Source organism: Rana temporaria, chromosome 1 (genome assembly GCF_905171775.1).
Source record: "Rana temporaria chromosome 1, aRanTem1.1, whole genome shotgun sequence".
Classification (NCBI taxonomy): Eukaryota; Metazoa; Chordata; class Amphibia; order Anura; family Ranidae; genus Rana; species Rana temporaria.
The window spans coordinates 372889373-372903804 of record NC_053489.1 but is presented as its reverse complement, the minus strand read 5'-3'; the positions used below and the strand labels follow the sequence as shown (position 1 = coordinate 372903804).

The 14432-nt window shown below is 44.3% G+C and overlaps 1 protein-coding gene across 1 annotated transcript in view; it reads left to right on the top strand.

The window, feature by feature from the left end:
- Positions 1 to 14432, top strand: part of CREB3L3 (cAMP responsive element binding protein 3 like 3) — a 543910-nt gene that overhangs the window by 104344 nt on the left and 425134 nt on the right. The window lies entirely within an intron of this gene.

Here is a 14432-nt window from a genome sequence, read left to right as displayed (position 1 = left end):
ATGTGTGCTGATCTTAATCTAAGTCAGAGAAATAAGGTCAATCATATTTAATAACAAATGGAGCTTTTTTTTTCCCTCAGAAAACAGGTGCAGGAACTCAACCACGACCCCCTTTCCCCGGACACACACACACACGCAGTAACGGTGGGAGGGTCGTTTAAGGGGCATTAAATACTAGTGCATTATGTACAGAGTGCAGGGTTACACTTAACAGTGCAGAGTTCAGGGGTGTGCTCTGTGCAGAGTTCGGAAGTGTGCTACGTACTTAGTGCAGATTTCATTGGTGTGCTGCATAGTACCTCCCCTCAAACTGTATGTGGCTCCGCCTCTCTCACTTGCAAGGAGAACATTAAGCCAAAAATGTATGCATTCTGGATGTACAGGTGCATCTAAAAAAAATGGAATATCCTCAAAAAGTTACATTTATTTTAGTAATTCAATTCAAAAAGTGAAACTCTGACACGCTGGTACCGGACCCCTGCTGTATTAGCATTCCTTTTCCCTGGACACAGCCCATTAGGTTGGAGATGTGGCACCCAGAACGGCACAATATTTAAAATTTTCTGGGGCTGTCCAAAGATTTGTCCCTTCTGGTGACAGGTACTCCAAATTGTGCACAAACTTACAGACTACTTACTCTCTTTGATAACCCTGCTGCAGTGAATACATCTTTTAGTTTCAATGATTTTTATTGCTTTTACAAGAAACAAAAGATAAACATAAACGAAAAACAGTGCAATACATTCCAGTTATCCCGTGAGCTTATTATAACAATGGCAAATACTCACAATGTCTAAGAGCCCATTCACACCTAGGCAGACAAATTTGCGGCGTTTTGTCGTCGCAAATCGCGGTACAAATAGCGGCATTTTGTACCGCGATTTGCAGCGACAAAACGCCGGTATTGTCCGCCTAGATGTGCCCCAAGATTATACCCTCTATGGAGATGGTTCCCATCTCCTAGCCGAACGCCGAAAGCCGCCTGAAAAAAAGGTCCGGGACCTTTTTTCAGGCGGCAGGCATCAGGCGTCCGGCGTTCGGCGTGGAGATGTGAACCATCTCCATAGAGGGAAATGTGTTTTCATCCCTCTGGCGGCAGCGGCGTCACACTACAGGCGACAAAACGCCTAGCTGTGAATGGGCTCTTATACTTTAGTATAGCAAGGGATAATGTTACGTCCCCTTAATAGGGGATCTAACTTAAGGATAGCCACCCATGATCTCTCTATATGGTCGCAGTAGCCATCTACAAGCAGAGGTTGTTGAATCCTCTTCCTCTATCCATGTCAAAGTAATTAACCATTAGAATATCAATTATACTCATAACTTGAAATAACACAAATTTAACATAACAAAAATATAACAAAGTAAATAACCATTCAGTCATGTAGATGCCTTTTGTGGATATCATATATTAAGTCAACAGATTTTCCTTAGTGGTATTACAGATTTCATGAACCAGTTTTCCTCAAGTGCCGTGAAGGAGCTCATAGTTCCCCGATGCTGAGGCATATAGAACTTAATATGTGCCGTGTGTGTCTTGTGGTGATTACCTCAGAGATTGTGGGAGCTGCTATTTCTTTCCAGTGTCTTATGCCTTGTACACACGATCGGAATTTCCGTTTTTTCATCGGATATTCTGACCGTGTGTGTGCCCCATCTGAGTTTTTCCTTCGGAAATTCCGACGGACTTACAAAGAGAACATGTTTTCTTTTTTTAAATGGAAAAAAAATTCGATCAGAAATTCCGTTCGTCTGTGTGGAACTCCGACGGAGAAAAAAAACATGCATGCTCGGAAGCATTGAACTTAATTTTTCTCGGCTCGTCGTAGTGTTGTTTGTCACCACGTTCTTGACGGTCGGAATTTTGTGCGACAGTGTGTATGCAAGACAAATCTATCGGAGTTTATCCCAACCGAAATTCCAATCAGGTGTACGCAGCATTAGAATTGTAAGTCAAGTAGCCAGTAGTATATGGGATATTACAATTCTATAAGGAGTAGGGATAGTGTCCAAATCTAGTGATAATATTGCCATTCCTGGGCGCAATTTTCGGTCAAGAGGGTTGATGCAAGACATCAGATTCTCAACCTGGGAGCACAGTTGTTTCAGCTTTGGGCAGTACCAAAATATGTGCACTAGTGTACCTGATCCTCCGTATTGCCTCAGCAATTGGGGGGATACATCAGTCGATATATCTTTGATAATCGATGTGGGATGAGATACCAACGTAAAAGTATTTTCTGCTGCATTTCGCTAAGATTTGTACTTTTGGTAGAGGAGTAAAGAATTCTTAACGTTTTTTCCCAATGTTGGCTAGTGTATTCTATTCCTATCTCTTGTTCCCAGGCTATCATCTGTTGTGATTTAACCATTATATAATTGTTATACCTTTGGAAGTATTGGAGGCTTGTTGATAAAACTGGGTCAGTTTTACAGAGAGAGAGAGAGAGAGAGAGAGAGAGAGAGAGAGAGAGAGAGAGAGAGAGAGAGAGACTTGTAAAGCGCAACACATGCGAACTGAATCGCCTCTGGGCGCTGTATCCATTTCATGGGTAAGGAACCCCTTGACCTCAGAAGAGATGGGTTTTTATCTTTCTCCTGAAGGCCAAGTGGTCCGACTCCAGTCGGATGGTGGTTGGTAGTGCATTCCACAGGCGGGGTCCTTGGACTGCAAATCTTCGATCCCCTTTGGACTTGTATCTGGCTTTGGGTACCTGGAGGAGGTTTTGATTGGTGGATCACAGAATGCGATTGGGGTTATGGGCTTTTATTTTTTCGCATAGATATTGGGGGGCGTTGCCTTGAATACACTTATGTATTAGACAGAGTGCCTTGAAAGTGATTCTGGGCCAGATTCTCATAGATTGCGCGTTGGCGTAGTGTAAGCCATTTACACTACGCCGCCACAACTTCCTGGAGCAAGTGCCGTATTCTCCAAGCACTTGCTCTGTAATTTGCGGCGGCGTAGTGTAAATGGCCCGGCATATGGACGCGTAATTCAAAGGGGGCGGCTTGTATTCAAATTAAGTGCGCCCCCGCGCCGATCAAACTGCGCATGCGCCGGGCGGAAAAATAGCCCAGTGCGCATGCTCCAGCTCACGACGGAAAACGTCAATGACGCCGACGTGAGCGTCATTGACGTAAAGTCGTATTCGCGAACGAGTTAGTAAAACGACGTAACCGACGGAAAAAGACGATGCTGACCCGACGCCATACTTAACATGGCATACGGCGGACTGGCGTAAGGTTACCCCTCATGTAGCAGGGGTAACCTTACGCTTACGGAAACGACATAAACGACGACGACGCGGTGCAAATTCGTTCAGGAATCGGCGTATCAGGCTTATTTGCATAGTCAAATGAGAACTGAACGTAAACGCCACCTAGCGGCCAGCGTCGAATTACATCTAAGATCCGACGGTGTAAGTGACTTACACCTGTCGGATCTACGCCGTATCTATGCGAAAATGATTCTAGGAATCATACGCATAAATACCCGGGGCCAAAAACAGAGATACGACGGTGTTTTCTTGAGATACACCGTCGTATCTCTTCTGAGAATCTGGCCCAGTGTCTTTTACTGGCAACCAATGAAGGGATCTCAGTGAAGGTGAGATTGATTCCCATGTTTTTTTCCCAGTCACTAGTCTAGCAGCTGTATTTTGAACGACTTGCAGACGAGTGATTTGGTATTTGGGGAGTCCTAGATAGAGGGCATTTGCGTAGTCGAGTCTGGAATTGATGATTGTTCCCACCACGACTGCAATGTCCTCTTTCGGGATAAAGGGTGTGAGTCTGTGTAGTAGGCGCAGCATATGGTGGGATCCGCTGACTACTGACCCTATTTGTGCATCCATTGTCATGTAGGTATCGAAAATGACTCCAAGATTTTTGACTTTGGTGCTAGGGGTGATAGTTTTACCCAGAATGGGTGGGGGAGTCCATGTTGACGCGGGGTGATTTTTCCGGTTAGCGTGAAACAGGAGAAGTTCTGTTTTCGAACCATTGAGTTTAAGATAACTGTTTGTCATCCAGTTATCTATTAGAGTGAGGCATTTCTCTAGTCCAAGAGAATGATCCTTTTTGTTGCAGACGCGGAAATACAGTTGTGTGTCGTCTGCATAGGAGTAGTAAAGTAACTTCTGGTTACTAATGACTTCAAAGAGAGGGCGAAGATAGATATTAAACAATACGGGCGATAAGGGAGATCCCTGAGGGACTCCGCATGACACCGTACGTTTTTCAGAAGTGAAAGACCCCAGTTTCACTATTTGTGATCGGTTTTCCAAGAAGGAGGAGAACCAGGGTAAAACACCTTCAGCGACTCCGGCTACTTCAGCTAGCCTAGCCAGTAGTAGTCCGTGGTCTACAGCGTCAAAAGCCGCGCTTAGGTCCAGCAGTATCAGGAGACAAGATTCTCCTTCAGCTGCGGCCTCTGGAGCATCATCCCATATTTTGAGCAGCGCCGTTTCTGTTCCGTGACCCGGACGGAAGCCTGATTGAAACGGATCGAGTAATTTATGGGTGTCTAAATGCAGTTGCAGCTGTTGTACAACTAATTTCTCCATTACCTTGGAGAAGACATTTAGAGCTGTTATGGGCCTATGGTTGTTTGGGTCTTTGGGGTCGAGGGCAGTTTTTTTTAGAATTGGTTTTATTGTACCTTGTTTCAGGAAGTGAAGTGAGGATCTGGGGATTTGTTTTAGTAGTTACTTGCATATGTTTATATTGTGAAAAAAAAGGGAAAAAAACTGCGCTAATAAAATAATGAAAAAAACCCGTAACTCAAACGGGTATAAGCAAATGTAAAGCTGCACCCTACTGTGTAACATTAAACAGTGATATAAATATGGAAAGAAAACAAGTTGCGCTAAACATTATAAACAGTTAATGTGACCAGATATAAAACAAAAGTGAATTATATGATCAATTAAAGCTTAACAATCATCATATAGTCATTTAACATGCATGAAACCCTCGAACAAGAGTCTATGTTTAAGGTGATTGAAATGTTGGATCACAGAAGTGATTAAAGTGAGATGCTCCTTCACCAGTGAAGAAAAAGAGTCCTCAAGGTATGTAATCAGATGAATCACCAATACGGAGTGACAGCCAGATAGCTAGGATCCACCACCAACAAAGCATATAAATCTCCTTACCAGATCCCGTCGGTCCCTTGATTATAGGGGACCCCAGGTAGCATGAAGGTAAAAGAGATTACGAAGCCACAAGCTGGATGGAAACAGTCTATTGGGGATCATCACCTCGTTCCATTAATCCAAGGCATAAACGTTCATAGGGCCTGATCCACAAAAGGGATACGCCGGCGTATCTACTGATACGCCGTCGTATCCCTGTTTCTATCTATGGAACTGATCCACAGAATTCGTTTCTCATAGATAGGCAGAAGATCCGACATGTGTAAGGGACTTACACTGTCGGATCTTAGGATGCAGTACCGCAGCCGCTGCTGGGGGCATTTCTCGTCGAAATCCAGCGTCGGGTATGCAAATTAGCACTTACGGAGATCCACAAAGCTTTTACGCTTCATTTTTTCTCCGTAAGTATTAGTTTGCCGTCGCAAAATTAGAGCTGCTTTTACAAAGTGTAAAGTTAGTACACCATGTAAAAGTAGACCCTTCTTTCCCGCGACGCTGTCAATTTTTTTTTTAATTTTTTTTTTTCCCGCCGCATCTCTTTTTTTTCCCGACGCAACTTTTTTTACCCGGCGTGATTCACAAAACTCGGTGTAACGTAAAACCGCGCAATGCACGCCGGGAAAATCGCGTCGGGAGCATGCGCAGTACGTCCGGCTTTAAGTTACACCGCTCAAAATTTCTAGGTAAGTGCTTTGTGGATCGGGCACTTAGGTAGAGATTTTGCGGCGGTGTAACTTAAATAGGAAAATTTAAGTTACGGCCGCTCTTTGTGGATCAGGCCCATATTTCCTGATGTCCTCTGAGAATCCAGATCAATTGCCACCATGTTGATAATGCAGCTCATGTGTGCACACCAGAAGAAGCCAGGAATTATCAACCTCAAAGGCTGCCCCAATAGACTGTTTCCATCCAGCTCGTGGCTTCGTAATCCTTTTTACCTTCATGCTACCTGGGGTCCCCTATAATCAAGGATCTGGGATCTGGTAAGCAGATTTATATGCTTTGTTGGTGGAGGATCTTAGCTATCTGGCTGTCACTCCGTATTGGTGGTTCATCTGATTACATACCTTGAGGACTCTTTTTCTTCACTGGTGAAGGAGCATCTCACTTTAATCACTTCTGTGATCCAACATTTCAATCACCTTAAACATAGACTCTTGTTCGAGGGTTTCATGCATGTTAAATGACTATATGATGATTGTTAAGCTTTAATTGATCATATAATTCTATGTTTTATATCTGGTCACATTAACTGTTTATAATGTTTAGCACAACTTGTTTTCTTTCCATATGTTTATATTGCTCTTTTAAGGGTACCATCCAATATGTCCTCTACAAAGTGTATAACCATTTCTTTCCAGGTATTAAGGTTAATATCTAGTATGATGTGTTGTATAGCAGTTATAGGGAGCTTCAAGGGTATTGTAGTTCCTGTCCACTGGTGAGAATTGCGGAGTTGAGCCCACGCTCTCAAGGAAGCAAGGATAGGAGGTGCAGTCTTAAGCCTCGTACACACGCACAGTTATCTTGGTAAGAAACGGCAAGAAAATTGCTGGCAGAGCTTTCTTGCCGAGTAAACCGTGCGTGTGTACGAGGCTTTGAGGTTTCTTGTCAAGAAAAGTGCACAGAATCTAGACTAGAAAAATAGAGAACCTACTCTCTATTTTCTCGTCGTGATTCTCGGTAGTGTTTTCCTGCCGAGAAACACGAGCGTCTGTAAACCTACTTGTTGCCATGGAAACTCACGCATGCTCGAAATGACTTTGACGCATGTGCGGTAGCTTCCAAGGCATAGGTAGGGTGTAGCAAGATGGCGGCGACGGCATCGAATGTGACGTGTGCATGCTCATACACGGTCTAGCAGAATCATCAGGCAAAATTTCAAAACCAGTAGTTCAGCAGTTCACACAGGAAGGCAGACAAATCCACACTCGGCTGGCAAGAGAATCTTGCCAAGAATCTCGTCAGGAAAAAAACAAAGTTTTTTTCCTGACTCGATTCTGGGCCGTGTGTACAGGGCTTTAGGGCCAGATTCACGTAGAAGTGCCGCGGCGTAACGTATCATAGATACGTTACACCGCCGCAAGTTTTCATCGCAAGTGCCTGATTCACAAAGCACTTGCAATGAAAACCTATGCCGGCGGCCTCCGGCGTAAGCCCGCGTAATTCAAAGGGGCGTGAGCCATTTAAATTAGGCGCGCTCCCGCGCTGGACCTACTGCGCATGCTCCCTTTTGAATTTCCCGCCGTGCTTAGCGCGAAGTGACTTAATTTTTTCGAACTGCGACGTGCGTAGCGTACTTCCGTATTCCCGGACGTCTTACGCAAGAAGGAAACATTTTTAAATTTCGACGCGGGAACGACGGCCATACTTTATACAGCACAAACGTGTGCTGTGGAAAGTTAGGGCACCAAAAACGACGACTAACTTTGCGACGGGAAACTAGACTAGCAGCGACGTAGCGAACGCGAAAAACCGTCGTGGATCGCCGTAACTCCTAATTTGCATACCCGACGCTGGTTTACGACACAAACTCCCCCCAGCGGCGGCCGCGGTATTGCATCCCAAGATCCGACAGTGTAAAACAATTACACCTGTCGGATCTAAGGGCTATCTATGCGTAACTGATTCTATGAATCAGTCGCATAGATACTCTGTGAGATACGACGGAGTATCTGAGATACTCCGTCGTATCTCTTTTGTGAATCTGGGCCATAGTGTCTAGACTCTCTTTAGACACTATGGCCCAGATTCACGTACGACTTACGCCGACGTATCTTGTAAGTGTAAGTTCTCGGATGCGCCGTCGTATCTGTGCGCCTAATTCTCAACCTGAATTTTGGCTTGATCCGACCGACGTAAGTCTCCTACGCCATCGTATCTTGGGCTCATATTTACGCTGGCCGCAAGGGGCGCATTCATTGATTTACGCATCGAATATGCAAATGACCGAGATACGCCGATTCACGAACGTACTTGCGCCCGGCGCAGTAGTATACGCCGTTTACGTAAGGCGTACGTCCGGCGTATAGTTACTCCATCAAAATCAGGGGTAAGTCATGTTAAGGTATAGACGTCGGAAACGTCGGAACAGCCGTTGTATTTTACGTCGTTTACGTAAGTCGTACGTGAATGGGGCTGGGCAAGGTTATGTTCACGTCGCATGCGCCTTTCGTTAGGCCCTTCATTTGCATGGGGTCACAGTTAATTTACATGTAGCACTCCCACTACCTTCCTACTTTGAATTAGGCGGGCTTACGCCGGCCAATTTATGTTACGCTGGCGCAAATATGGGAGCGAGTGCTTTGTGAATGCTCAGCTTGCCTCTTAATGTTACGTCGGCGTAGGGCATATGAGATGCGCTACGCCGGCACAAAGATGCGCCGATGTACCTGAATACGGCTATATGTGTACACCTTTCTTATTTAAAAAAAAAAAAAAAACAACTAAAATGCCTTTTGGTGAGCACCGACCACACCGTACGCCATTTTATTTTATTTTTTTAATGAAGCGGGATGCCCCCTTTTTGAAGAGGGGCATCACTTGCCACTACTTTACAACTGATGTGTGCCTATAAGTGATCCGATCCTCTTAGTATTAACATGGGAGCCATGGGCCAGATTCACAAAGGAGATACGACGGAGTATCTCAGATACTCCGTCGTATCTCTCAAGCCTCGTACACACGGCCGAGGAACTCGACGTGCCAAACACATCGAGTTCCTCGGCCAGTTCAGCACTGAAGCCGCCGAGGAGCTCGGCGGGACGAGAGCTCCCATAGAACAACGAGGAAATAGAGAACATGTTCTCTATTTCCTCGCCGAGCTCCTCGTCGGCTTCCTCGGCCGAAAGTGTACACACGACCAGTTTCCTCGGCAGAATTCAGCCAGAAACTCGGTCGGAAGCTGAATTCTGCCGAGGAAACTGGTCGTGTGTACGAGGCCTCAGAGTATCTATGCGACTGATTCATAGAACCAGTTACGCATAGATATCCCTAAGATCCGACAGGTGTAATTGTTTTACACTGTCGGATCTTAGGATGCAGTACCGCGGCCGCCGCTGGGGGGAGTTTGCGTCGTAAACCAGCGTCGGGTATGCAAATTAGCAGTTACGGCGATCCACAAAGGTTTTTCCCGTCGTTACGCCGGCGCAAGTGTTAGATTCCCGTCGCAAAGATAGGGCTGCTATTAACATGGTGTAAAATTACTCCACCATGTTAAAGTATGCCCGTCTTTCCCGCGTCCCTTTTGAATTTTTTTGTTTTCCTGGCGTAAGTACGTTACGCACGTCGCGATTCTCAACACGTCGGCGCGTCGTAATTGCGCGCAAAGCACGTTGGGAAATACGCGAACGGAGCATGCGCAGTACGTCCGGCGCGGGAGCGTGCCTAATTTAAATGGTACCCGCCCCATTTGAATTGGGCCGCCTTGCACCGGACGTGTTTACGATACACCGCCGCAAGTTTCCAGGTAAGTGCTTTGTGGATCGGGCACTAAAACTAAAAACTTGCGGCGGTGTAACGTAAACGGCTTACGTTACACGGGCGCAATTGTACCTGAATCTGGCCCCATGTTCCTACAACTATTTATATACACGTGGATATGTCTTAGTATTGAATATGACCCTGCCTTGTTAGGCACGATTTATCACCAAAATTACATAATGGGCTAGATTCAGATAGGTGAGCGTTACGCCAGTGCAACTTTTTCAGGCAAGTGCTTTATTCACAAAGCACTTGCCTGTAAAGTTGAGCCGGCGTAACGTAAATCCCCCGTCGGAATTCAAATTCCGAGGGTAGGGGGCGTATAACATTTAAATCAGGTGCGTCCCCGCGCCAAATGAACTGCGCATGCGCCGGCCGCGACTGAATCCCAGTGCGCATGCTCCAAATGACATCGGGAAATCGTCATGCTTTCGACGTGAACGTAAATTACGTCCATCCGTATTCGCGAACGACTTACGCAAATGACGTAAAAAATTCAAAACTCGGCGCGGGAACGACGGCCATACTTAAAGCGGGAGTTCACCCGAAATTTTTTTTTCAACATTAGATTGAGCCTCATTTTGTCAAGGGGAATCTGGTGTTTTTTTTAAAATCGAAGCAGTACTTACTGTTTTAGAGATAGATCTTCTCCGCCGCTTCCGGGTATGGTCTTCGGGACTGGGTGTTCCTATTTGATTGACAGGCTTCCGACCGTCGCATACATCGCGTCACGAGTAGCCGAAAGAAGCCGAACGTCGGTGCGGCTCTATACGGCGCCTGCGCACCGACATTCGGCTACTTTCGGAAAATCGTGACGTGATGTATGCGACCGTCGGAAGCCTGTCGGAAGCCTGTCAATCAAATAGGAACGCCCAGTCCCGCAGCCCATACCCAGAAGCGGGGGAGAAGATCGCTCTCTAAAACGGTAAGTACTGCTTCGATTTAAAAAAAAAACCACCCGTTTCCCCTTGACAAAATGAGCCTTAATCTAATGTTAAAAATTAACTTTTTGGGTGATCCTCCACTTTAACATTAGCTACGCCTCATATAGCAGGGGTAACTATACGCCGGAAAAAGCTGAACGCAAACGACGTAAAAAAAAAGTGGTCGTTCGTTTCTGAATCGGCGTAACTCCTCATTTGCATATTTGTCGCGTAAAAGATACAGAAGCGCCACCTAGCGGCCGGCCTGGAATTGCAGCCTAAGATCCGACAGTGTAAGTCACTTACACCTGGCGAATCTTAGGGAGATCTATGCGTAACTGATTCTATGAATCAGTCGCATAGATACGACGGCCGGACACAGAGATACGACGGCGTATCAGGAGATACGCCGGCGTATTTATTTTCTGAATCCGGCCCAATGTATATACTTTGATTAATGACAAAGAATGTTATTCCCAATTTCATCTGGTCACTGCTGACTGTTCATCATGGCACCTCCTGCCCAAGTGATTTGACACTGTATTGTCAATGTCTACTACTACTACTACTGCTGCTCAGTCAAGACACCTATGTCAGAAGTTATTTCCCACTCTATACTCCTATTACCACTGCTGTTCATCATGGCACCTCCTGCCCAAGTGATTTGACACTGTATTGTCAATGTCTACTACTACTACTACTGCTGCTGCTGCTCAATCAAGACACCTATGTCAGAAGTTATTTGACACTCTATACTACTATTACCACTGCTGTTCCTCATGGCACCTCCTGCCCAAGTGATTTGACACTGTATTGTCAATGTCTACTACTACTACTACTACTACTGCTCAGTCAAGACACCTATGTCAGAAGTTATTTCCCACTCTATACTCCTATTACCACTGCTGTTCATCATGGCACCTCCTGCCCAAGTGATTTGACACTGTATTGTCTACTACTACTACTACTGCTCAGTCAAGACACCTATGTCACAAGTTATTTGCCACTCTATACTACTATTACCACTGCTGCTCATCATGGCACCTCTTGCCCAAATGATTTGACTCTGTATTGTCTACTACTACTACTACTGCTGCTCAGTCAAGACACCTATGTCACAAGTTATTTGCCACTCTATATTACTATTACCACTGCTGCTCATCATGGCACCTTTTGCCCAAGTGATTTGACTCTGTATCTACTACTACTACTACTGCTGCTGCTCAGTCAAGACACCTATGTCACAAGTTATTTTCCACTCTATACTACTATTACCACTGCTGCTCATCATGACACCTCCTGCCCAACTGATTTGACTCTGTATTGTCTACTACAACTACTACTGCTGCTCAGTCAAGACCACCTATGTCAGAAGTTATTTGCCACTCTATAATACTATTACCACTGCTGCTCATCATGGCACCTCCTGCCCAAGTGATTTGACTCTGTATCTACTACTACTACTACTACTACTGCTCAGTCAAGACACCTATGTCACAAGTTATTTGCCACTCTATACTACTATTACCACTACTGCTGCTGCTGCTGCTGTTCATCATGGCACCTCTTGCCCAAGTGATTTGACACTGTATTGTCTACTACTACTACTGCTGCTGCTCAGTCAAGACACCTATGTCACAAGTTATTTGCCACTCTATACTACTATTACCACTGCTGCTGCTGCTGTTCATGGCACCTCTTTCCCGAGTGATTTGACACTATATTGTCTACTGTTACTAATACTGCTGCTGCTCACGACACCTATGTCACAAGTTATTTGACACTATTGACTACTATGGCCACTACTGATGCTGTAAAGTCTTGCCCAAGTGTTTAGATGCTATCTAGTACTATTACCACTACTGCTTGTAAATGCTGCCTGTGTGATAATTACATTATATTTTAATACTACTGCTGCTGCCTCCATGCTGAGTAATGCTTCTTGACCTCTCTGGCACAGCGGATCCACCAACAGCCTCCGCTACAAGCTACCGGACCGGATCGTAACAGCAAGTGTAACGAAAACAATGAACTTTATGTTAAACCCTGGTTTGTGGCCTTTATACTGCAACCATTAGCCTGTCTGCAAGAGCAAATCTGCACTCTCTCTCTCTTTCTCGCTCTCTCTCTCTAATCTCTATATCTATATATATATATTGTTGCTTTTGTTATATTCATTTTTCAACAGTTTATTTTGTGTTCGTCATGTCTGTGTCCGTGTACTTTAGTTTGTCCTAGGTTTGTGTTAAATAAAATCTATATATATAAAACTCAACATGTGGATGTATGTTCCAGTATCACGTCCAAACGGCTAAAGATATTAACATGAAACTTGGCACACATGTTACTTATATGTCAGCAACAAACATAGGATGGGTGGTTTAACCCTTACCCACCACCATTTGCCATGGTCGGGGTTTTTCTTTAAAGTCCCATTCAACTCTATGGGAAATACATGTTACTGCATAACTTCCAAACGGCTGTAGATATTTCGATAACACTTGATCACATGTTACTTATATGTCCACTTAAACTATAGGATAGTTAATTTATTCCTTAACTACCCCCATTTGTGAGGGTCAGGGTTTTTTTTTAAAGTCCCCTGCAAATCAATGGAAAATGTATGTTCCCACATAACTTCTGTACGCCTAGAGATATTTCAATAATACCTGCTACACATATTACTTATATGCCAAATAAAAATATATGACAGTTACACTAACCCTTACCTACACCCTTATATAAAAGATGGGTATATTTATATTACTATGATTTTCCTCCCCAAAAGGTTAAGATAGGAAGACCGGGCAACGCCTGGTATTCAGCTAGTAATAGTATAAAATGTTTTTGGTTATTATGATGTTAGATGTGTTGATGTTGATGTTGATGTGTTAGATGTGAAGTTAGATGTGTTGAAAATACTAAAACTCTCAATAAGAAATGAAACATTTTCAAAAAATAACATTTTTTATTAAAATAAAAATAAAAAAATAAAATATAATTATTCATGAGCTTGTGAAGCTCTGCCATCTCCGCACTCTCCTTTATCAGCTGTTGTGCCAGCTGTTCATTTTGGCGGTTTATAAATGTTATTCTCTGCTGGTTGGAGAGTATTCTTGCTGTGAGACTGTGCATGGCAGTTTGCTTTCTCTCCATCTTTTTCAAAACTGTTAGGATATAAGAAAAATACATTTGGATTTCAAAGACCGTGACCAAATAAATAAAATATTTATGTTGCTTATTAAACAGTCATTATCATGTCTATACAATTGTTATGTGTCTAGCACATATACTTCTATCATAAATAACATATTATTGTTCTGAAATCTGACAGGTGCGCTTTAAATGCTGTCCATTTTTATATCTACATCTTATTGTTGAAATGTTATTAATCTTTGTGCACATATTTACCCTCTTGACTGAGGCTCACAGGAACGGTCTCTTCCTCCTGCTCCTCTTCTCCTACAGCCGATACTCCACCAGAAGTTTTTGGGGGGGGGGTGCAGCTCCTCATCTTGCTCCTCAACAGGAGCTGGGGGTGGCGAGTGGGAGGGACCTGGCTGCTCCTCCTCATCCCTCTCCTCCTCTTCCGCATCCTTCTCCTGCTCCTCCTCTTCATCCTCCTCCTCGACGGCCTGTCGCCTTGTGCGCTTGGGGCGCACAGCTGGTAGAGGAGCTCCTATAATAACACAATGTTTTCTAATGACGTATGCAAATTCTGTGTACTCTGCTGTATTGTATATGAATACAAATTAATTTATATAGACAGTTAACCAATGGGACAATGTTATATTAAAGGGTCTTGTGGGCACTACAGGGGACTGAGCGTGAGCTGGGCTGCCACCATGGTAAAATGAGCTGTTTT